At 31.7% G+C, this 23,953-nt stretch overlaps 1 protein-coding gene across 5 annotated transcripts in view; it reads left to right on the top strand.

The window, feature by feature from the left end:
- Positions 1-23,953, top strand: part of LOC107850801 (MADS-box transcription factor 27) — a 91,287-nt gene that overhangs the window by 12,953 nt on the left and 54,381 nt on the right. The window contains exons 1-2 of one of the 5 annotated variants that reach the window (XM_047400964.1): positions 15,832-15,956; positions 16,095-16,129. The exons of 3 other annotated variants lie outside the window; for them this stretch is intronic. The gene's annotated coding sequence lies outside the window, so the exon portion shown is untranslated. Of the gene's footprint in view, positions 1-15,831; positions 15,957-16,094; positions 16,130-23,953 lie in introns of those variants that run through there. One more of the 5 variants, XM_047400963.1, reaches the window with a different exon arrangement.

Below are 23,953 nucleotides of genomic sequence, written 5' to 3' on the forward strand. Positions count from 1 at the left end.
ATATGGTAGCAATATATGACGAATCTGAAAGTTGACAACTTGCTTCATTCTTGAAGGAAATGTGGTAGCAGTGCATAATATGTCTGAAAGAAAACAAGTGATTGAATGCACAAATATAAGCGTGGAGGGACAATATGATAATAATAATCAAAAGTGATAATATTTTCACACGCCTATTATGATTATAAGATATGTTAGAGAAAAATTCTCTACATTATATGCACACCTCGATTTGCTCTTGAATTAACAATATTTTGAAAGAGGTTATAAGCTATCATAATTTGATAGGCTTAAGGCATGATTATATTTCATTCATAAGGAATGAGAATTTCAAGGCTCGATTATATTCCATTCCTAGGGAATGAGAATTTCAATTGTTATAAGTACAGATCCATTCGCTAAGGTGAATGTGATAATATTTAGTAAATCTTATCAATGCAAACGTGCACTGATTGTGATGGTATCACATCTCGCCTCTGAAAAAGAGTGAATAACTGAGAAGAGTTATTTTGAAATATACTTCTAAAGTAGTAAATTTAAAAATTTATTTGTAATAGTAAATCTGAAATTTACTAAAGAAAAAAAGCACATGTCATGGTAAACTTAGAGTTTACTAGTATAAAAGTTCATAAGTTGACATAAACGATTATGACATCCTAAAGATGTGCATATTGAGTATTATACATATACTTTTAAAATTCTTCATGAACTTTTAATGTTGCTTGTTCTCGTGATAAGTTGGTTGGACCAACTAATATTGGGATTGAATTCCTTAAATCTGAAAAGTGTTAAAGGTGAATATGGGTCCGTTCACCTATCTGTGATATGTTGAAATGATGCATCAATAAGATGATCGCATATACATTTATCGTCAACCTGCAGTTTGACATTCATAAAGTTGCTTGCTCAATAAAATTGGGTTAAGAACATAATTTTCAGATTGTGTAATCAAGATAATTCATCTTGATGATGATGGTTTGGCATTGAATGCCTTCGATAAATAGCTAACCATTGCTAATGAGAACAAAACTTCATGTGTTGGTCTGAAATATGATATATTGCATACAATAGCAGTTTTATGCATTAGACAAATAAGTTATGATTATTTCTTCCCTCTCAATTGATTCAAGGTCAGGAACCAACTATTTCATCTAATAGTTTTGATGTGTGGTATACGATTAATGAATATACCACGATGCACAAAACAAAGATAGATTCCTCAAAAAAGATAGAGGATGTATGTTATTTTTCCTAACATAAGGGGGATATTATAAGCAACTACGAAATATGTTAGGAATTATCATCCGATCCTCATTCAAAAGATAATTTAAGTCAAATGACGAAAGCATCTCATATTTAAGCTGCAAGTGCTCCTATTTTGTATCCATGAACGACAAAGTCTATGCATGTGTGAAGAGTGGTAGACCAACGATTTCAAATAAAATAATTCTTGAAAAGGATAAGGAGCAAACAATCATAATAAGAAGGCAATGTGCTCTTGAAAAGCCTACGACATAACACTTCATAAAACCTTATGAAAGGTTCAAGTACCTGAAAATAATGAAGTGATGAGATCTCAAAACGTTATGTCGCATTGTGAATCGATATAAAATGAGAAATCATCGATGATATCTTTGATTCAATATTGGCGCAACATTGTAAAAGATTACAAGGATCTGAATTTTACATTAATTTAAGCATGTTGACATAGAAATATTTATCAAGTGACATGAAGTGATACATCTTGGTAAGCATAACACTTATTTGATTTGCGGTCCAAACACTTGAAGATGTCACACATATTGATATTGTCACTTGACAAAAATTCATATAAAAATTCCTAACGGATTCAAAATGCTTGAAACATGTAAAGTTTTTGGGAAACTTGTTTATTACCCTAATGACGGATAAATTGATGGTTTGAAAATTATTAAAACTCTTGGAGGATTTTCAAAATTAGTAAGATTATTTGCTGCAATGGGAAACATATTGAATTGGATTGGTCCTGAAGTACCATATCTTAGTCTAATTGGTGTACTAATGTATCTTGCAAACACTATAAGGCCTGATATAGCCTTTTCAGTTAATTTGTTAGCAAAATATAATTCTGCTCCTATTAGGAGACATCGAAATAAGATCAAACCCATGATCTTATTCTAAAGCTTGCAGTTTCGATCTTGTTGGCTATGCTGATGCTGGGTACTTATCTAACCCACATAAAGATCGATCTCAAATAGACTATGTGTTCATATGTAGGGTACTGCCATATCTTGGAGATATATAACACAGACTATCATAGCCACTTCATCGAACCTTACTGAGATGATAGCTATTCATGAAGTAAGCTGAAAGAATGTATCATTGAGGTCCATGATACATCTCATTTAAGAAAAATGTGGTTTCAAATGTGGCAAAGTACCCACAATTTTATATGAAGATAATGCAGAATGCATAGCACAACTTAAGGGAGCATTCATAAAAGGAGATAGAACGAAGCACACTTCATCAAAACTTTTCTACATACATGAGCTACAAAAGAATGGTGATATTAACGCGTAACAGATTCGTTCAAGTGAAAATGTGGCTGATTTATTCACTAAGTCTCCTCCAATTTTAGCTTTCAAGAAGATGATGCACAAGATCGGGATGCAAAGGTTCAGGGATGTTCTCATTAGGGGAATTAATATGCATTGTACTCTTTTTTGCTTATGAGATTTTGTCCCACTGGGTTTTCCTTATAAGGTTTTTAATGAGGCAGCCTATATGCGTATTACTAGAGATGCGTACTCTTTTTTCTTCACTAGATTTTTTTTGCCACTGGATATTTTCTAGTAAGGTTTTAACGAGGCACATTATCTATCAAATAGACATTTAAGGGAAAGTGTTATAAATGTATTTACATTATAGTGAATGTCTATCAAGAATATAGCTAAGATCTATCAAGATCTATTAAGATCTATCAAGATCTATTAAGATCTATCAAGATCTAATAAGATCTAGTTGATATCTATCAGGATTTGAAGTATCTGTCTTTTAGTCAGAAATTAAGAGTATTTTCCCCTATAAATAAAGGAGTTTTGTTCATTGTATCCTCAATCTGATGATCTCTCATCATCAAAAGAAATAAAGAAGCCTCCTCCTTTCTCTCTCTATTTTATTCTTGTTGTTGTTAATTTATATTCCATCACATAATCACTTATATATAGGAATAAGGATAAATATAAATTCTTTAAACTAGATAGTATATCTCTCTCTATCTATACCATTATTAATTCTCTCTCTATCTCAATTCCCTCACCCCACCACCAACTCATCCCCTAACCAAAATTTCCTTCTCTTTTTCTTTTTTTTTCCCTTCTTTTTGCCCGTCTCAAAAAATCAAAACCCAATTGTATTTCAATAGCGATATTTTCACAAACAAGATTTAAGATCAAAATATTTAAAAAACAAGTCCAATAAATAGATAATTAATTGAACCAATATAATTAGAGAAAATATATAAAGACCTCTTGATCTTGTCCGAATTTTTCAAAAAGACACTTAAACTTTACTTTCGATCTATTACCCCACGAATCTTACTTAAATCGTTGCAAATACACCATTTTGATCCTCTGCGTGTATACACACACAATAGGCGCGTGAAAAGGCTCAAAATTGATTTTTTAACCAATTAAAAGTTGTCACGTGTAAATAATTTGATATATAATTTACCTTTTTTTTAAAAAAATCAATATTTTATTTTTTTTTTAAATTATTCCATACCCCCTCACCCGCCCCACCCACCATTGTTTTCTTCCCTATTGACAACTTCTTCTTCATCACCATAACTCAACAACAACATCAATTACAACAACAACAACAAATACAACAACAACAACATCATCATTATCATAACTCTCTTTCTCCTCAATCCTCTCAATTATCACCATAACTCTACTCACCTTTTACCATCACCATGTTTACTTCCTTCAATTTTCAAGTTCTTATTTCAGTGTTTTTTTTAACATTTTGAACAACTTTATAAAATCCAATATATATCCTCTTAAGAAGAACTATAAAACTCCATTTTATTGGAATTTTGATTTCATCATTAGACAATCAACAAACACATAAATTAATACAAAATTAACATAAGAAGAATGGAGAAATCAGCAACTGGATGGGGGTGGGGGTGGAGGGAAGCTGCTGGACGGGGATAGAGAGGGAGATGTTAGAGGGGGTGGGGTGGGGGAGAGGGGGTGGAGTGGGGTGATAAATAAAATAAAAAGAAAAATTTTATTCAAAAATATAAATAAAATATGAAATTAAATTATTTAACACGTGACAACATTTGAATGGTGCGTGCATTCACCCTCTTTCTTGTGACTGAAATTCAGTGAAAAATGATGTATTTGCAATGAGTTAAGTAAGATTCGTGGAGTAATAAGTCAAAAGTAAAGTTTAGGTATCTTTTTGAAAAAGTCGGCCAATATCAGGGGGAACTTTATATATTTTTTCATATAATTATTCATAACTATCATAACTTTCTTCTTTAAGACATGAGTTTCGCCTCCAAAATTGTAATATCTCAAACTTTATGTAATCAACGAATATATCAAAAGAAGATGAAAAATAGAGAAAATAAGTTATTTACACATTGGTGTATGGTTATTATATAATAGATATTTAACTAGTGTGTATAAATTACACACTAATTGTATGTTGTGTAATATCAATATACAAAATTTACATTGTGTAATTTGTGTATAATTATTATATAATTAATGTGTATACTTTACATACTAATTATACATCGATATATACAAAAAAATAAAAATTAAAATATACCCAGCGTATTCTGATATAGTGGGGGTCTGGGGAGGATAAAATATACTTAGTCCATACGACTACCTTCAAAGAAGTGGAGAGGTTGTTTCCGGTACACAATATATACATTTATTACGCATATATAATTTTTTTAAAATTATTTTTGCTGAAGATCTGATAATATTTTTTTTGTCATTTACATTCAAGTTTTATAATTATTATAAAATATGAATATAGTTAGTGTATATATGGTATATAATATTTATAAATTGATTTATGTAATTAATATACACGTATAAATTTTATAAAGTTTTGATGAAACTCTGGAAATTTTTTCTTTTAACTATTTTGGTCCAGTTTTTTTCAATTTCGTATTTGAATTTTTTGGAGATAATAAGAAATGATGTAATTGTTAGGGAATGTTAAGAAATAATCATTGAGAAATAGCAGATTTATACTCCCCTTTTTAGGGATTTTTTTAAAAAAAAATTAACCATCTTATATGAATAATCTTATGGATATTTTTTATAAACTTATTTTTAAGGGTACAAAAAGTTTTTGATACTAGTGAGCTTGACTATATGAGTTTCCCCCCACCCACCCACCCAATAAAATTTAGGAAAAATAACATAAACATACACCTTAACTTATTATATTTATACAAATCTCCATTTTTACAAAGTAATTACAAAATTTTAACTAATTATGTATCTTCATTGGATGTATCGAGAGCTAATTATGTATCTCGACAAACCCAAAATCAAAAATAGAAGCTAATTATGTATCTTTACAAAGGAAAAAATGTATCTTTATTGGATGTAATATGTATCTCGATAGATCCAAAATAAAAAAATATATGGATCGGGAGCTGATTATGTATCTTTACAAAGAAAAAATGTATCTTAGTTGGATGCAATATATATCTCGACAGACACAAAATAAAAAAAAAAATATCCGGAGCTAATTATGTATCTTTACAAAGGAAAAAATGTATCTTTGTTGGATGTAATATGTATCTGGACAGACTCGAAATCAAAAGAAATGTATCGGGAGCTAATTTTGTATCTTTACAAAGGAAAAAATTATGTCTTCGTTGGATGTATCAGGAGGTAACTATGTATCTCGATAAACCCAAAATTAAGATTTTCAGTAATTATGCAAGATGTCAGTATTTTCTGTAATTAAGCTCCAAACTATCGGGATTTATGTTGTTTGCCCTAAAATTTTATGTATATAAAATTGATCAGTTCATTTTAATTATTTTTTGAATTTTATTAGTAGAACCAAAACTAAACTAAATATTGTCAGTATATTTAAAGTTTAAAATCAAATCAAATTAAATATCAATAGTTTAGTCAATCTAATTTAATTTGTGGTTCGATTTACGTTTTAACCAAATCTTGAACCGCCCTCAATTCACAACTCAACATTAATCATCAATGATGCGTGACAAACACTCGGAGACTTTCATTTATCCTTTGTGCCGCCGAGCGAACCAATTCCATATGATAAACCCAATCATATGTATGCACAAAAAACCATTCATCAAAAATCCATACATGAAACCTTTTCAAAGACATGATGAAAATAAAATACAAATAATGTTCCTTTATGTATGCTGCATAGGGAGTACAATATTACAACACAATATAATTGATAGGACGTCAAGATAACAATAAAACTAATAGGACAATTTTTTATTAGCTTTAAAAGAAAAAGAAACACCATAATAATTAGCAGGAAGTAGAAACGGTGATTCACCAACAATCCTGAAAAGAAAGTTATCCAAGTTCTGACTATAACAAATTAGAAGTGGTGCCTAACCAAATAATTCAAGGAAAGAAAGTTATCCTAGTCCTATCTTGTTAACTTTCACACTAAAGTCTAGAATAAAACTTGATTGATCAAGCAATGATGAACAGAGAAGGGAAAGGAAGAAAAAATTTATTAACGGTCAAAATAAGTTTGCATAGTTACAACTTACATCTATATATAGGTGTGAATTTATTTTCTAGAATCTTCTCAACTATACATCTCATCATATAACTCATCAATCACCTAATTGACTAACAAACTCACGTATATTATGAGCTAACTCATGTGCATAGTAAACTAATGGAACAGTGCATAGAGTATGATCACATCAAGTGTGTGAACTAGATTTTCCAAAACTAGACACAACTAGACTTTTCAATACTCCCTCTCAAGCTGGAAGGTGCATAATATTAAGCACACCAAGCTTACTTAAGAGTTTTGAATGTTGGTCATGTCCTAGGCTTTTAGTATGTCAGTCACCTGATGCTGTGAAAAAACATGTAGAATCTACACTAAACCACTCTTGATCTTGTCTCTAATGAAATGACAATCAATCTCAATATGCTTTGTTCTCTCATGAAAGATTGGATTTGCTGCTAACTATATGGCAAACTTTCTATCACTGAGCACTGTAATAGATTTAGGAATCAACACATTTAATTCTACAAACAACCCTTCTAGCCAGGTAAGCTCAGTTAGAGTCGAAGTCATGCTTCTCTACGCAACATCAATTGAGATTCTAGACGTTGTGTGTTATTTCTTAGACTTCCAAGATATTAAGGAACCACCAAATTGTACCACATATCCAGTCACTAATCTCTTAGAGCTGGGACAAGCGGCCCAATTTGAGTCACACCAACAAACTAAATTGGCATTAGGTTGATTCTTCAACCAGATTCCTTGACCTACTAAACCTTCTAAGTATCTAATCACTCTGTAAGCTGCTTCTAGATGGGATTTCTTAGGCCTCTGCAAGAATTGGCTCAATGTCTGAACATCTTAACTGATATCTAGTCTAGTTATAGTGGCATACATAAGTATTACCACCACTTTTTGATAATAAGATGCATCCATCAAAATAACATCACCTGTATACCCTGTGACTTTATCATACTCTACAAATGTCAGCTTAGTTTTGGATTCTAGAGATGTAGATACTGGCTTTGCACCTGCTAGACTAACTTCTGAGATCAACTTTAGTAGATATTTTCTTTGATTCAAAATAACTCGCTGTGATGACCTCAAAAATTCAATTTATAGAAAGTATTTAAGCTTCCCTAATTCTTTGAGCTTAAACTACTTGTGTAATATTTCTTTGGCTTCAGAAATCATACTCTCATTATCTCCAGTGATTTGTAGATCATCCACATAGACTAGGACTATCACCATTCCTCCTATTTTCTTCCATGTAAATAATGAGTAGTCATAGGTACTCTGAGTGAATCCTGTATTTGTGAGAACTGAAGTCAACTTGATGTTTCATTGTCTAGAAGCTTGTTTAAGCCCATATAAGGACTTAAGAGACCTATAAACCTTATTGTGCCATTTCTATTGAAAGTCTTCAGGTAGTTACATGTATACTTCTTCATCTAAGCCTCCTTGTAGAAAGGCATTATAGACATTCATTTGGTACATGAACCATCCTCTTTAGACAACAAGTACAATAACACATCTAACAGCCACTATCTTTGCCATAGGTAAAAAGGTGTCATGGTCGTCTAATCCTTCTTGTTGACTGTAACCTTTAGCTACCAGTCTTTCTTTGAATCTCTCAGCATCCCTATTTTCTTTATATTTGATCTTGTATATCCATTTTTGAGCCAATAATAATTTTTTTGGGGGAAACTCAACTACTCTCCAGTGTTGTTGTCCTCAAGTGCTTTAATATCTAATTTCATGGCTTCTATACATTTATCATCTTCGATAACTTGACTACAATACTGAGGCTTAACCAGGTTTGAAAAAACTAATCACATAATATTGATAGTTAGATGTAGTATTTTTGTAGGATAGGTAATTTGATATTGGATATCTTGTACCCTTTCTCTTCCCAGGTACAACGTAGTCTTTTATCCAAATAGATTTCTTAGCCACTCTTAATGTTTTTTTATAGGTGATAGGTCTTATATTGTTCGTGCATGAAGGAGCTGGCTCAGTAGGTTAAATAATTGGTTAATCTTCTGCATCCATTGATGATCAGGCATCAAAGTACTTTGAGGTAATTCTCCTGCACTTGATGTTAGATCATCAGTACAATCTACTAAATTCACTGAATCTTCATCACCACCACTATTTCTGCACATGACTTGAAAAGGTCTATGGATTAGTTCTTGCCTTCAGTTTCAAGAAAAGGAAAAACATCTTCCTGAAATGTACATCTTTGCTAACAAAAATCTTATTAACTTTTATATTCAGCAATAAGTATCCCTTATGTGTGCTGGAATACCCCATCAATATTAAGGTTTGGCCTTCTTAGAAAACTTATCACCTTTAGGTAATGTTAAGACATAACATAAACGACCTAGTACCTTCAGGTGTGATAAAGAAGATACTTTAGAAAATAATACCTCATATGGACTCTTACCCTTGATGGATGATGAAGATAGTCTATTCATCAGGTAGCGACAGCCTTAACAACTAGACCCCAATATCTGATAGGCGTTTTTGATTGAAACTTGATAGATCTGGCCATGTTCAGAATTTGTCTATGCTTTCTTTCTACTACACTATTCTGTTGTGGTGTATAAGGACAACTGCTTTGATGCAAAATGCCTAAATTCTTGAAAAAATCATTACACTAAGTGTTGAAGAACTTAGTGCCATTATTCTTTCTTATGGCCCTCATATTTAGTTTCAAACTAAACTTTAACCATCAATATAAAGTTTTTGAGAGCTCCAATAGTCTTGGACTTAAGCTGCAACAAATGTACACAAGTATATCTACTATAGTCATCCACAATGGTTAAGAAGTAGAACTTTTTGTCAAAAGTAGGTGTTTGATAGGGTCCCCATCGATCCATATGTATAATCTCAAAACACATGGAGGACTTAGTTTCACTGCTAGGAAAAGGTAACCCATTCTGCTTGGCTAGAGAACATACATGACATTTATTTAGTATATCAAAATCCTTACAAAGACTCACCAAGTCGTGTGACTTCAACATTTGTGTGGATGGATGTCCGAGTCTCTTGTGCAATAAGCTGTTGTCATGCATCATTATGCCTGCTACTGGCCTTTCTTTATCTTCATATGCATTCTTCTTTTTATTTATACCTTAAATAATGTATGATCCTCTTTTCTCCTTAACAATTCCCCTTATCATGTCACTGTAAAGATTCTGAAATATACAAAAGTCAGGGTAAAAGAATACAACATAAGACAATTGTCTAGTAACCTTGGACATTGATAGTAAATTCAGCTTAAAGTCAGGGACAAATAATACATCCTTTACAGTTTTATTTTACAAAACTGGTGCCTCACCACTGTGAGATATATCAACCTTGGCTCCATTGGTAGATTCACCTTATAACCTTCTAATTTAACTACTTTACTTTTGTGGAAAACATGTTATTATTTGATGCAATGTGATGAGTAGCACCAGAATCAACTATCCATTCTTGTTGCTCAACATGAGAAAATAAACAGGTAGCTATACCAGACATATTAGTATGTTTTATCTCTTATTGATCCTTGTTGAGAAGTTTCATAATCTACTTGTACTCCCCATTAGTGAAGGCTTGACCTTTTTCCAACATTGCATTATTGATTTCCTTGGGACCACCTTGACTAGTTGAAGCATTTTGACCTGCATCTCGACCAACACTTTGTCCATTGAAATTACTATATGAACATTGAGTATTAACTTGACTTGCATATTGATTCCCAGGTTTCCTAGTGGCATTAAATTTTTCAGTGTCCTGACTTCCATATCTATTTACAGGATTGTGAAGCATGAATCCCTTTAAACCTCCATTATTATAATTCATCTTTTTCCTTGATTTCAATTCAGTAGGATCGCCAATCAACTTGTAAAAATTCTCTCTTGTATGTTCAGTAAAGTGACAGTAATCACATTTTCTCATCTTGTAATTCTAATTTCTGTGAACCACTTTTGAACCTCTGTTCACCTACATTGCAATAGGATCTGATTTCTCATTTATGATGGATGAGCAGGCAAGTTGTTGTAACTCGTCTTCATCTATCGTGGCATATGCTTGATTAAAAGAAGGTGTAGCTCCCTTCAACAGAATATGTCTCCTGGCCTGTTTATATAAATCATTCAATCCTCCTAGAAATTGTAACAACCTCATTTTAGCAAGGTGATCTGCATAATCCTTAGACCTTGGACAATTACACAAAGAAGCCGAGATTACAATATCATACTCATTCCATAAACCTTTCAGTTTAGTAAAGTAAGTAGCTACTGAATCAGTACCTTGCAGTATTGATTTCTCTGTGTAGTTGGTTTAATCTCATTCTATTCACTTTATCAAACCTTTCCTTAAGATCTTTCCAAACTTCTCATGCATTTGTGGCATACACAATTCCAGTTAACAACTTAGAACTTACTGAACTCATTAACCATAACAACATTATGGCATTACAAGTTTCCTATTGTTCATGTAATTTTTCTCTATACATCTCTTTGTTGCACATACCAGTTACAAATTCAAATTTTCTTTTTTCCTAGAGTACAATCCTCATTTATCTACTCCACACACTATAATTTTCAAATCCAACAATTTTATTTGAAATCAAAGTAGCTCCAGACACATCTGATGTACCTATGAACAAGGGATCACTGGGCTTTATCTTAGGTGTCATTTTACACTTCAATAAACAATTAACTAGATGTATGAATTGAAAAAGCCAATAAATATCACACACCAACAATGATCACACTAAACTCAAGCAAATTAGAGACAGACTTACTACAGGAATGCAGAATGCAAGCTAAGAAGTGCGATTCAAATTGAGCTAATAATCTACTGAGATTGAAACTCTACTAAAATGGAGACCTAAGCTCCATAAGTTTCTTCTCATACTTCATGATCGAATTGGAGCTCTGATACCATGTTAACTTTCACACTAAAGTCTAGCATAAAGTTTGATTGATCAAGCAATGATGAACAGAGAAGGGAAAAGGAAGAAGAGATTTATTAACTATCAAAATCAGTTCGCATTGTTACAGCTTACATCTATATATAGATGTGAATTTATTTTCTAGAATCTTCTCAACTATACAGCTCATGATACAACTCATCAACCACTTAACTGACTAACAAACTCACGTTTATTAAGAGCTAGCTCATGTGCACAGTAAACCAATGGAACAATGCACAGAGTATGATCACATCAAGTGTATGAACTAGACTTTCCAAAACTGGACACAATTAGACTTTCCAATATATCTACTTATCACATACTATTACTTTCATCCCAAAATATAAAATAAAGTTCGATACACTAAAACTTTCATTATGTAATTAAACAAAAACACTCAAGTCATTTTTTAATTACTGTTTACCACATGTATTATTTTTGACAACGATAAAATATAATGTTAGCAAGTATTTAATCCTACTTGCTTTTGTTCAATTTTTTCATTTACTAATTAAACTAAATTAATTATGGTAGTTAGATTTATAAATCATTTTAAACCAACAAAAGTCAAAATTTTCAATCTGTAATTTTCTCGGGTTTTCATTTTTTTTCAATTTTTTCTTGGTAAAATCTCTTATAGTACAAAACATGTAATTAAAATTTCACATATTTCTTTGGTTCTAATAAGATACAATAATTATAAGGTGTTTTTGAAGAGAATAATATAAAATGTGAGACGAATCAAGCATGATAGTTTTTTAAAATATAAAGTCATCAACAATAAAGATAACGTGATCTCATAAGATAAGTACTACTTATCTTCTACTATGAAAATGGATATAGTCTAAAGATACTTAGTCATGTTAAATAACATGGCAATACTGCTAATAAGTATTAATTACATATTATACATTTGTACTATCCAAATCAAGGCAAAACAAAAAAAAAAGGATATATAAGTCATTCTTAGCTAGTGTATAAAGTATTAATTACATATTATACATATTTTATATTATTCTCGGGTTTTCATTTTTTCCCCAATTTTTCTTGGTAAAATCTCTTATAGTAGACAAAACATGTAATTAATATTTCGCATATTCCTTTAATTCTAATAAGATACAATAACACAATAATTATAAGGTGTTTTTGAAGGGAATAATATAAAATATGAGATGAATCAAGCATGATATTTTATTAAAACTTAAAGTCATCAACAATAAAGATAGTGAGATATCATACGATAAGTACTACTTATCTTCTACAATGAAAATGAATATAGTCTAAAGATACTTAGTCATGTTAAATAACATGGCCAAATACTGCTAATAAGTTACATATTATACATTTGTACTATCCAAATCAATGCAAAACCAAAAAAAGAAAAAAGATGTATAGGTCATTCTTAGCTAGTGTTGAATTGATTTATTTTTTCTTTCAACAAATTTAAGTCCAAACCAAAAGTAATACATTAAATGATTAAAACAACTAATTTTCTTTAGAAAGAAGCACGTATACAAAAATATATTATATAAATATTTTACATATAAAACAATCTTAAATATTATATACATATAATTAAGGGTAGAAAAATCAACTCAAATCTATCCAACCCTCTCAACCCGTTTGGTATTTCCATGAGTTGGATCGTAATCCATTTATTGAGTTGACCGAACATGTTGAACTCAAAATGATTCTTCAAAAAATCAGATTGAAATGAGTTAAAATGGTGTAATTTGTTAGGTCAAATATAATCCACCCCAAAGAAACAATATTATTTATCAATAGACATCAATTGGTAGAATATTTATCGGTAGGCCATTACCAAATCCCTTAAAAGAATTGAATTTCAACTATATGTAGATTATGACTGCTAATTTACCAACATATCTAACTTTGCTGGTTGATGAAATTCTTAAATGAATTGGTAATTTGTTATTTGTTAGAGTGATTCTCCTGTAACTATTTTTTCGTCGGAACTTAAAATATGATTAATATTTTTTCTCGAGAAGGAGAATATAATTTTTATCTTATTCAATATGATTTCGGACAAATTATGTGTGTAGATTTAACCTAATTATACTTGTGATTCAAAGTTAGTTATGTTGATTGCAGTGTTTAAAATGAAGGGAGAAGTTGAATTATGTTGGGTGGCTTAGATTATGACTGGGTGTTTGATCCAAATAAATTTTAGACGAGTCAGATTTTTAAATCAATAATTATTGACTCCCTCGAATATGATTTAATCAGCCCTTTGCTATCCTTACGTGTAATTTTGAGTTGATTTAACTTTTTTTACTTAGTACCAAATTAAATCAATAATAATTATTTCTTTTCCATTGACTCGAATAATTGATTTGATATAGTTTATCGACTTTCTATAAACACTCCTAGTAATTGCTAAGGCAGCTTCCACTATAACATATGGGCCGAGTTAATCTTGCTCAAGTAAAGTAGTATCAATTAAGGGAAAGGATAAAAATAACACCTAAAATAAATTAATTCTACAAAATTAGCACTCAAATTTATAATACCGATAAATAGCCATTCACTACTCGCATAATAAATCCGGTAAATAGCCTTTCTGTCACACGCATATGATAACTATCGGGAATCACAATCCGATCCTTTCCATTTTATTTACTGGGCCTACTTTTCATCTTTATGTACTCTGACTCAAAAAGTATGAACCACTCTTCATTACCTTCATGTGTGAGACTTGCTACCAAATTATTACACCTGGATTGACTCCAAGTCCCTACCACTTTCTACATTACAGCTTTCAAGATAATTAACAATAATATTAGTAGAGGGGAAGAGTATTTTGAAGAAATTTATTGTGTAATATTTTTTTAAAATAATTGAGTAATTATTTTTTTTTTAGATTATTTTGCATTCACCAATATTATTAAAATAACATACTATTTGTTTTGTTTAGTTTTACTTATTTATACAATAAAATACAATATCATATAATTTTAATATAATACAATTGTTAAAGATATATATTTATATATAATAACGATACAGTTTCTATACATATACATATTTTATATAATAAGTATAGCATTTTTATACACATGCTCTACAATTTTTAACTAAAATTATTATTTAGATACATATTTTATACTACTCTATATAGTTTCTACATGCATTCTAAAAATGTATCAGTCTAGTATAAGAGAGTATCAATTGAGTATATGGACACTGCAAGTGTATCAATATAGTATAAAAGTATATTAATGTGGTATAAAAGAGTATCAATTGGGTATAGGGACTGCATGTGCTTGCATAAAATTTCCTTTCTCTTTTTTAAAAAGTGTTCAATATAGTATAAAAGTGTATCAATTTAGTATAAAAGTGTATCAATGTAGTATAGAGACTGCATGTGATCAATTGGGCCAAATGACTAAGAAAAGGAATTAGTTTGGCCGACTGGACAACCCATGTCTACCTTTTCAAATGTGGGCTATTTTTTTTTAAAAATGGACAACCCATGTCCTTTCCCCTATCGATTATTTGCCTATATTTGGGGGCATTTGACTTGCATATCTCACTTTAGCCTCAAGTCTATACCCCTACATCAACATGTATAGTTTTTTGGTAAGGAATAGTTATCACCACATTATTGTTTTCAAATATCACAAATAACATTAAAAAGTATCTTAATTCTATAATACACTTGAATTTTTCAATATTTATTTTGTCAAGCTATGACTTTCATATCCTCTATTCAAACATTTGAAACAATTATAAAGGTAAAAATAATTCTTACTCCTTGAATGCCATTTGTTGCACACCAACTCTATCATATGGTGGTCGTGACACAAAAAGGTCACTCCTTAGAGATGATACAAGAAATCCAAACTCTTTTGAGCAATTAGAAAAGATTTGAAAATCCTTGATGGCTCTGATACAATTTAGTGTTTTTTTAATTAAACTTTGGGCTTTTTGTTAATTGTACGCACTGAGGCCAATTGAAAAATAAAACACATACAACAAAAATAAAAACCTAAATGCCAGACCAAGTGTGTCCTAGCCCAATAAGAACTTATTATATATAAATGGAGACTGAGATTTCCTATTTTTCACTTTTCTTTCTTCTTTCCTAAACCCCCATCCACCTGACCAATGTAGCCTCCAAGATTCAACTTTTTCCTTCTTCGTCTGCTGTCATGAATTAACAACACTGTGCCCTTGCCTCCTTCTACATCTATCAATTCATCTTGCAAGAGTACACTCCCTCTTTTATTTATTTGAATATGCTTTATTACTCCTTCATTTGTGTTAATCTTTCTCATTTTTTTTCTTATTATTGTATTCCACAACTATGTTCTCTAGTAGATGGTTGTGACTCTTTTGTTTTGCTTAGGATGCTCATCCAAGATTGGTGAATCTCATCACTGGGTACATAGTCTTTCATCTTGGATTCATTATCCTTAATCCTTCTCTGACCTTCTTCCTTATGTAAATGAAATTGTGGTGGAGTGTATGGAAAGCTTCACACTCTCGCCTTATAGTAATGGATTCACCATTCCGGTTTACAACCTCTTATTCAACCTTAGCCTCTCTCATTTTGTTAAGTCCTTTTTGAAAGTTGAATTACCCTAGGCTAGATAGTATTTCACTGTTTTTGTTACCTGGTAGGCATTTATAATTTTGTATATTGTGAAAAGCCATATCCTTTAGCCTCCTCTTCCCCATTATCCTTTGATAGGTAGTATTCGTATAAATGAGCTCTTTAACTTGTCACTGTTACTTGTTTTTCTACCTCTTAATTCTATTATTTAAAAATGCTCATATTAGCAATCCTCTGCATCTATTGCATGATTTACTAGATAATCAGCTAATTTATTCCCTTTTCTAAAAATGTGTTGTATTACTTTATGCTTTCCCTGAGTATTGACTTTAATCTCTGCTACTACGTTGTTATGCTCCATGGAAAGTCCCATTTTCTGTAAAAAAAAAAATTTATGAGCATTGAATCTGTTTAGAATATAACCTGATCATAGCCTGACCATTTCTAATGCATACTTGCTTTCAATACTGCTATTTCTTCTAGATATCATCCATTTTAGCAGCCTCTAGATATAGTATATCCCCTTTATCATCCCTTAATCAAAAGGAAAATTAGCTTAGTCCAGGATTCCCTCTAGATGCTCCATTTGTGTTGTACTTGACTCATCCCGTTGGTGAAAATTCCCACAACACTTTTGTAACCTTTAATCAAGACTTGAAATCCTCCAACTCCTTTAGCATATCCAATTAGTTTCCAATAAATGACCTTTTACGCTACCTACTTTCAGTAGCATGTGCATGGTTCTCATCATATTATGAATAATTCTTTGAGTAAATGTTCTCTTCCCTTCATTCTTGCTGATATTTCTTTTTTTTCATAATTTCATACTATAATGCTTGACAAAGTTTTGTCGTATAGCCTCAGACTTTTTAACCTCTGCTCCCCACCACAACTTTATTACCTCTCTTAGTGAGAGACCTTCTATGTTTAAACCTGCAAAATAGCAAAAGTAGGATCATTTTCTATTAGCATTCTTAGACCTTAGAAACACATGTGTCATAGTCTCCTATGTTGGGTTATCACAATACCAACATTTAGATTGCCCTTCAATTCCCCATCTTTTCACCCTATCATCCACTGGGATTTAAACTTCCTCAGACTCCACATGAAAAAGACTATATTGAAAGAGATCCCTTTAATCGACATCCACTTATAAATTTTATTAGTCTCCTCTTTGTATCTTATATACTGTCAAACTATTTTAACAGTAAAACTTCTCTTAGCATCAACATCACATAAGGTCTATCAATTATTCTCTCTTCTCTTGGTGGCTTGATATTGTGTATAATATACTGTGTCATCTCCATTGATAGAATTTTCTCCAGAATTTTAATATCCAACTCATTTTCCTTTATCACATTCTTGATTGTCTCATATGAATTATCAAATTCAGCACTTTCACCTATGATAGTATACAAATCCCTCATTCCAGTCCAATTTTCACGCTAGAAAGAAATTATCCCTTTTCGTACATTCTACCAAATTAGATGTTCAATTAAACCCCTAGCATGTAGCTTTTTTTCCACACTTGTGGTCCATCTCCAATTTTCCACATTACTAGATTACAGTACATCTTCCTATAATACTTGTTATTCATGTACTTTCTCTGTATTGATTATTTAGTTTAAAAATTCCATAATCCCAAACTTTTTTTCTTTTCAAGAAGACATAAATTTTTTCATTTAGTCCAGTGTTTACCCCTTCATTCAATAAAATTACTTTAGAAAAATTGAGTCATCATTCTTTGAATCTGATAAAGTACATTTAATAGGAAATTCATTACTGAAAGACAATGAATAGGAATGCTCTATAGGATATGTTTGATTGAGACTTCTCTTCCTCCATAAGATAGAAATTTACCCTTCCATGACTGTAATTTTGAGCCTAATCTTCATATCAGTTGGTGGTGATAACTTTTCTGCTCCCTCCTGTAAAATATAGGACACCCTGGATATGTGAAAGAAAAGTCTCTTCTTAATATACCTGTGGCTATCTCAGCAATTACCACCTCTCCACATTACACATTGTGATGTATATCTATATATAACACTTTTACCCTTATTCACTTTATGACTAAGCATTTTTTAATACCTCTCCAAGGTGTCAGAAATCATTTGCATTGTCCTTATATCTATCTGCCTTACATAAAATTATCATGTCATTTGCAAATTTCAGGTGATTAATTTTAGGGCTTCCTTTAGGCATACCAAACCTTTTAAACTTCATTTCTCCATTAATGAATTTAATGTCCTGGACATCACTTGATACAAGAATAATCATGGATATGGACTTATGAGAGTGTGTGTTAGACCTGAGACTTGGTGTGTGTAATTGAAGTGTAAAAAATGGTCAAAGCACACCAAAATCAGTCCACTTATTACACTTGATAGGCGTCTCACCCTTGAGGGGTATTATGAATATTTTAGTATTCTATTTTGTAATAGCTATATAAGAAACATGTTAAGGCTTCTCTAATTAGATTTTTAAGTATGTTGTAAGTCATAAGACTCAAAGTAATATAAGTTCTCTCTCTCTAAAGAGGCTTGACCAAAACTAGGACTTATACAAGTGTGGAATCACTTGTATTTGCATTTTTATTTGAAATATTGATGCTTGAGAGGTGGATGCCGATCTTGTGTCTTCGTAAGAGATAGGTTAATCATTGTGTTTAGTGTTAAGGGTCCATGAGTACCATATTCTTGGGTTCTTAATATTATACCAATCCTTTGGTCTATCTATTTATCTATCTATCTATTTCTTTATTGTAACCTTGTATCCATTTTGTGTCTTGTAATCTTGAATCGTTAGTTATTGTTATCATATTACTATTGTAATAATCTTGTGTTGTTAATATAGTTTGGGTTATTGGCTGAAAATAGATTCTTAAACATCTTATTATCTTGCTATTCCTTTGTTGTCATTGTGGCCGAAACTTGTGTCTTGTGTAGCTCTCGGTTTCTACTAGGTTTGTGGACTATTTTGTGGTTGTTTTGGTACATTCCTTGTGTGTAGTGTATCATTTGGTATCAGATCATGGCTTGATCTTATTCCCACAAGATCAATCTTGGGTTTGTTAGTTGAAAAATAAAAAAAAAGTGTTGAAAAATGAAAAATCAAAAAAAAAAAAAGAAGCAAATCTGTCTATGTTTGTGTTCTTAGCAAAAAATGTGTTCTTGTTGTCTCTTTAGTCGTATTGTGTTGTCTAGATCTAGTAGTACTTTGCTTGTTTAATGTGTTTCTAGCGTTGGTTTCTTTGTCACTAACACTACAAGTGTCTAGATCTAAAGTTTGAGCTTAAAACATTGACCGTGTTGTTGTGAACTTGAAGGTGGTTGTGTGTTGTGGACTTCTTGTTGTGGATTTGGTTGAAACGTTGGGTGTGTTGTTGGTTTTTCTTGTTGTGATTATTGTGTTCTTGAAGTTCTTCTTCATATTATTCACCTTGTTAATATTAAAGTGAATTTAGATCTTCAAAAGGTGAAAGACAAGGTGTAGAACTTGTTAAATCTTGAAAGACCCCGAACCACTAAAGGACTTCACATCATATCTCAACCACTTTTCATAAAACAAGGGTCTATGTTTTAAGGAAAAGTATAAGTCTAGTCAAAGACTTTTGAGTCTTGATATTTGAATTGAAAAAGGAGCTCCAGAGACTAGTTAGTATTTCCCTCCATTGAACAATTTTCACCAAAGTCCGAATTGTAAATTAAAATTCATCAAGAACCGAGGCCAATCACGGTCTGCCATGTCACCAATTACTGTTCACATGACATAGTTTAAGCTCAAATTTTGATCTTCTAGTTTCAATTCTTTGTTCTTTAGTTTTGTTCGTTGATTGCATTACTAACTTACAAGCTAGTACTAGATTGTAAGTTAGTTTTGAAACCGTTCTTCGTGTTAACTTTTCTGTGTGTGTCTTAATTAGTTTTGAAACCGTTCTTCGTGTTGACTTTCCTTTGCGTGTCTTAATTCTTTTGAGTTATTATAATACGTCCTTGTGTGTTTCCTTACACTTTGGAGTCATTGTAAACATTGGATTCACCTATCATCGCCTCTTGGAGTACAAGCAAGCTTACAACATTTGTGAGATTGAGTGTGAGGGATCTAAGAGACAAGAATAAAAAGAGAGAGTGTGGATATTTTTATACAACTAGGGCGAATTCGGATCTTGAAAAATTAGGCTTGGATATGTCTACTATATTTGAGAGGTTGGATCGAGTGGAGAGTTAAAGGAACTCTCGAGTTTCTACTCTCAAAACTTTACCTCAAATGATCAATCCTCCAAGACCACCACCAAATGACATAGACATAAGCCAAGCCACCTAATGTCCTCAAACTCGAGACCTAAATAAGTCACTTTCACCTTAATTCGATCAAGTCCAACAAGATCGACTTGGAATCCAATTCTCTCCCATCCAAACTCCACTTCACCAAAAATGATATATCCATGTAGAGGAGCATGGTAGAAAGGATCATGAAAGATGTGGAGTCTACAATGATGCTTATATGATGGAAGAGAAGTTGAGGGGAATACGTAGAGATGCACAAAGAACCCACCACCAAGAAAAGAGGTGGGATGCATTTCAAATGAGATTGAAGACAAGGCTCAAGATGGAGAGTAAACTGAGGTTAAAAATAAAGACGTTGGCCAAGACTTGTGTTATTGAGCTCTCGGGTTCCTCATGTTTTTGCAAACTGTTTTGTGCCATCTCATGTTTTGCGGGCTATTTTGAGTGATTCCTTTTGAAGTGGTACTTAAATGAGGTAAAGCCGTGAATTTGTGGTCAAATTTCTCTCAATATGAAAAGGATGATACAATAATAATTACGAATATAAACTTATGAGAGTGCATGTTGAACCCAAGACTTGGTGTATGTATTTGAAGTATAAAAGATGTCCAAAATACACCACAATCAATCCACTTATTGCACTTGATAGACGCCTCACCCTTGAGGGGTATTATGGATATTTTAATCTTCTATTTTGTAATAGCTATATAAAGAACATGTTAGGGCTTCTATAATTAGATTTTTGAGGATATTGTAAGTCATAAGACTCAAAGTAACACAAGCTCTCTCTCTCTCTCTAAAGAGGCAAAGCTGAAGCTAGGGCTTATACAAGTAATTTGCATTTTGATTGGAAAAATTAATGCTTGAGAGGTGGATGACGATCTTGTGTCTTCATAAGAGATAGATTAATCATTGTGTGTAGTGTTAAGGGTCCAAGAGTACCATATTCTTGGGTTCTAAAAATTATACCAACCCTTTGGTCTATCTATCTATTTCTTTATTGTAACCTTTGTGTGTAGTGTTAAGGGTCCAAGAGTACCATATTCTTGGGTTCTAAAAATTATACCAACCCTTTGGTCTATCTATCTATTTCTTTATTGTAACCTTGTATTTGTTTTGTGTCTTGTAATCTTGAATAGTTAGTTGTTGTTATCATATTGCTGTTGTTATCATATTGCTATAGTTATCATCTTGTGTTGTTAATCTAGTTTGAGTTATTGACTAAAAATAGGTGGTTAAACACCTTTTTATCTTGCTATTCCCTTGTTGTCATTGTGGCCGAAACTTGTGTCTTGTGTAGCTCCCGATTTCTACTAGTTTTGTGGACTGTTTTGTAGATGTTTTGGTACATTCCTTGTGTGTAGTGTATCATCACTTTTTCTTTCAGAATGTAAGAGTAGGAAATAAAGAATCCCCTTGTTTAAAGCCTCTTGATGAGTTGAATAAGCCTTTAAGTTGACCATTCAATAGAACTGAATACCAATTATTCACTATCAACCTATATAGTGAAGTATCCACACTTTAACAAGAAGTATCCGCTCTATTCTTTCTGATTCTTTCATCATGTCTAGTTTTATGAATAGATTGACAGATTTTCCTCTTTTTCTTATTTCTGTAATGATCTCATGCACCAACAATACATTTTCTCCTATGCTTCCGCCTTGAACAAATTTTGCTTGTTCAAAAGAGTTGACTTTACTCTTTCATGTACTATCCTTGAGAAAATTTTATTCATAAAATTACTCAAAGATATTGGCCTCAAATTCGAGAAGCTTTTAACAACTAACTTCTTTGGTTCAATACTAGATTTATATGTGTTACAAATCTAGGAAGACAGCTCCACAAAAGAAGGTTTTCACCATCCCAAAAATATCTTCCCCTATAATTTCTCATGTATATTGATAGGCAGCCCTTGCCATTCTATCTAGTCCTGCACTATTTCTTTTTAATCCCATTACAGCCTGATGAACCTCCACGTTAGTTGGTATTCCATGCAACATTTCACTCTTTTCTTTACTGATAATAGTGGGTAATTAAGACAACATATCATAATCTGAATCACAATCTTTCCTTTTAAATTGATTTTTGTAAAATTCAACATTTGTATCCGTGATGTCCTCCTAATTTTCACATTATTTCTCTTCATCATTTTGAATTCTACTCATTTTTAACCTATTTCTCATCCCATTAATAATAGTATGAAGGAACTTATTATTCCTTTCCCCATCCTTGAACTAGTCCATTCCTGCTTTTTGCCTCCAAAATTTCTCCTTTTTGTGTAAGTATTTATTCAATCTAGTTGAGCTTCATGTAGTTTTTTCCTATTAATTAATTCCATAAGGATCTGTTTTAAATTTAATTTCTAACACTCTTATTACTTCCTCCAAGATAGCTATTTCCTGAAAAATATTGTCAAATATTTATTTACTTCGTTGGGTCAGTGCCTTCTCCATTCTTTTCAATTTGTAATGAAAAAATTAAAATAATTTCTTGCAAAATCTGCTTGACTACTTTCAAAAGGGACTCCTTCTTTAACCAAAAGTTTAAGAATCTCTTTTAGTTACATTCTCACTATAAGTACTAAAGGAGATTAGTATAGGTGCGTGGTCTGAATTATTTCTTAGCAAATGCTCTACTTTTATTACTAGGAAGATTCCATGTATCCTAGCACTGCATAACACGTTATCTAATTTCTTGAATATATATTCTTTATCAGTTCTTCTTGAATATATATTCTTTATCGGTTCTTCTATTCCACCTGTAAGTATATTTGCTATCTTTAAATTTTTTGTCTTCTAGAACACATATTGATTTAATGATTAAAGTCCCTAACTTTCGCTTTTGTGACTGGTAGACCTCCCAAATTATCCTCATCATTGAAAAATACATTAAATTCCCCACTTACTATCCATAAAGATTGCACACTATGGGATCTCTCATACAAATATTTTCATAATTGAAGTTTCTCACCTTGATTACACTTAGCATAAACCAGTGTAATCAAGACCTCCATGCCCTGTCCTTGATTCTTCAACTTGAGCTTGAGCTGCTGATCTTCGTCACTTATAACTTCAACTTTCATAACTTTATTTATAAAATTCCATATTTTTTCATTGATAGTAGCAAGTGCATGCTTGTGTCCCAACTTTCTTTTATATCCTTTTAACTCTTGTTTATCTTGAAATGGCTCCATTAGATCAATAAAATAAAATTGATATCTTTTTTTACATATTAACTAATTTAGTGAGAACTTTTTGAGTGTTCACTGATCTTATGTCCCGTATAAGTGCCTTCATTGATACTTAATTGGTTTGGTAATAGTCCTCTTTGATTGCCCTGAATTTGCTTAAGCTGTAGTTGTAT

The sequence above is a fragment of the Capsicum annuum genome, chromosome 12 (genome assembly GCF_002878395.1).
Source record: "Capsicum annuum cultivar UCD-10X-F1 chromosome 12, UCD10Xv1.1, whole genome shotgun sequence".
Classification (NCBI taxonomy): Eukaryota; Viridiplantae; Streptophyta; class Magnoliopsida; order Solanales; family Solanaceae; genus Capsicum; species Capsicum annuum.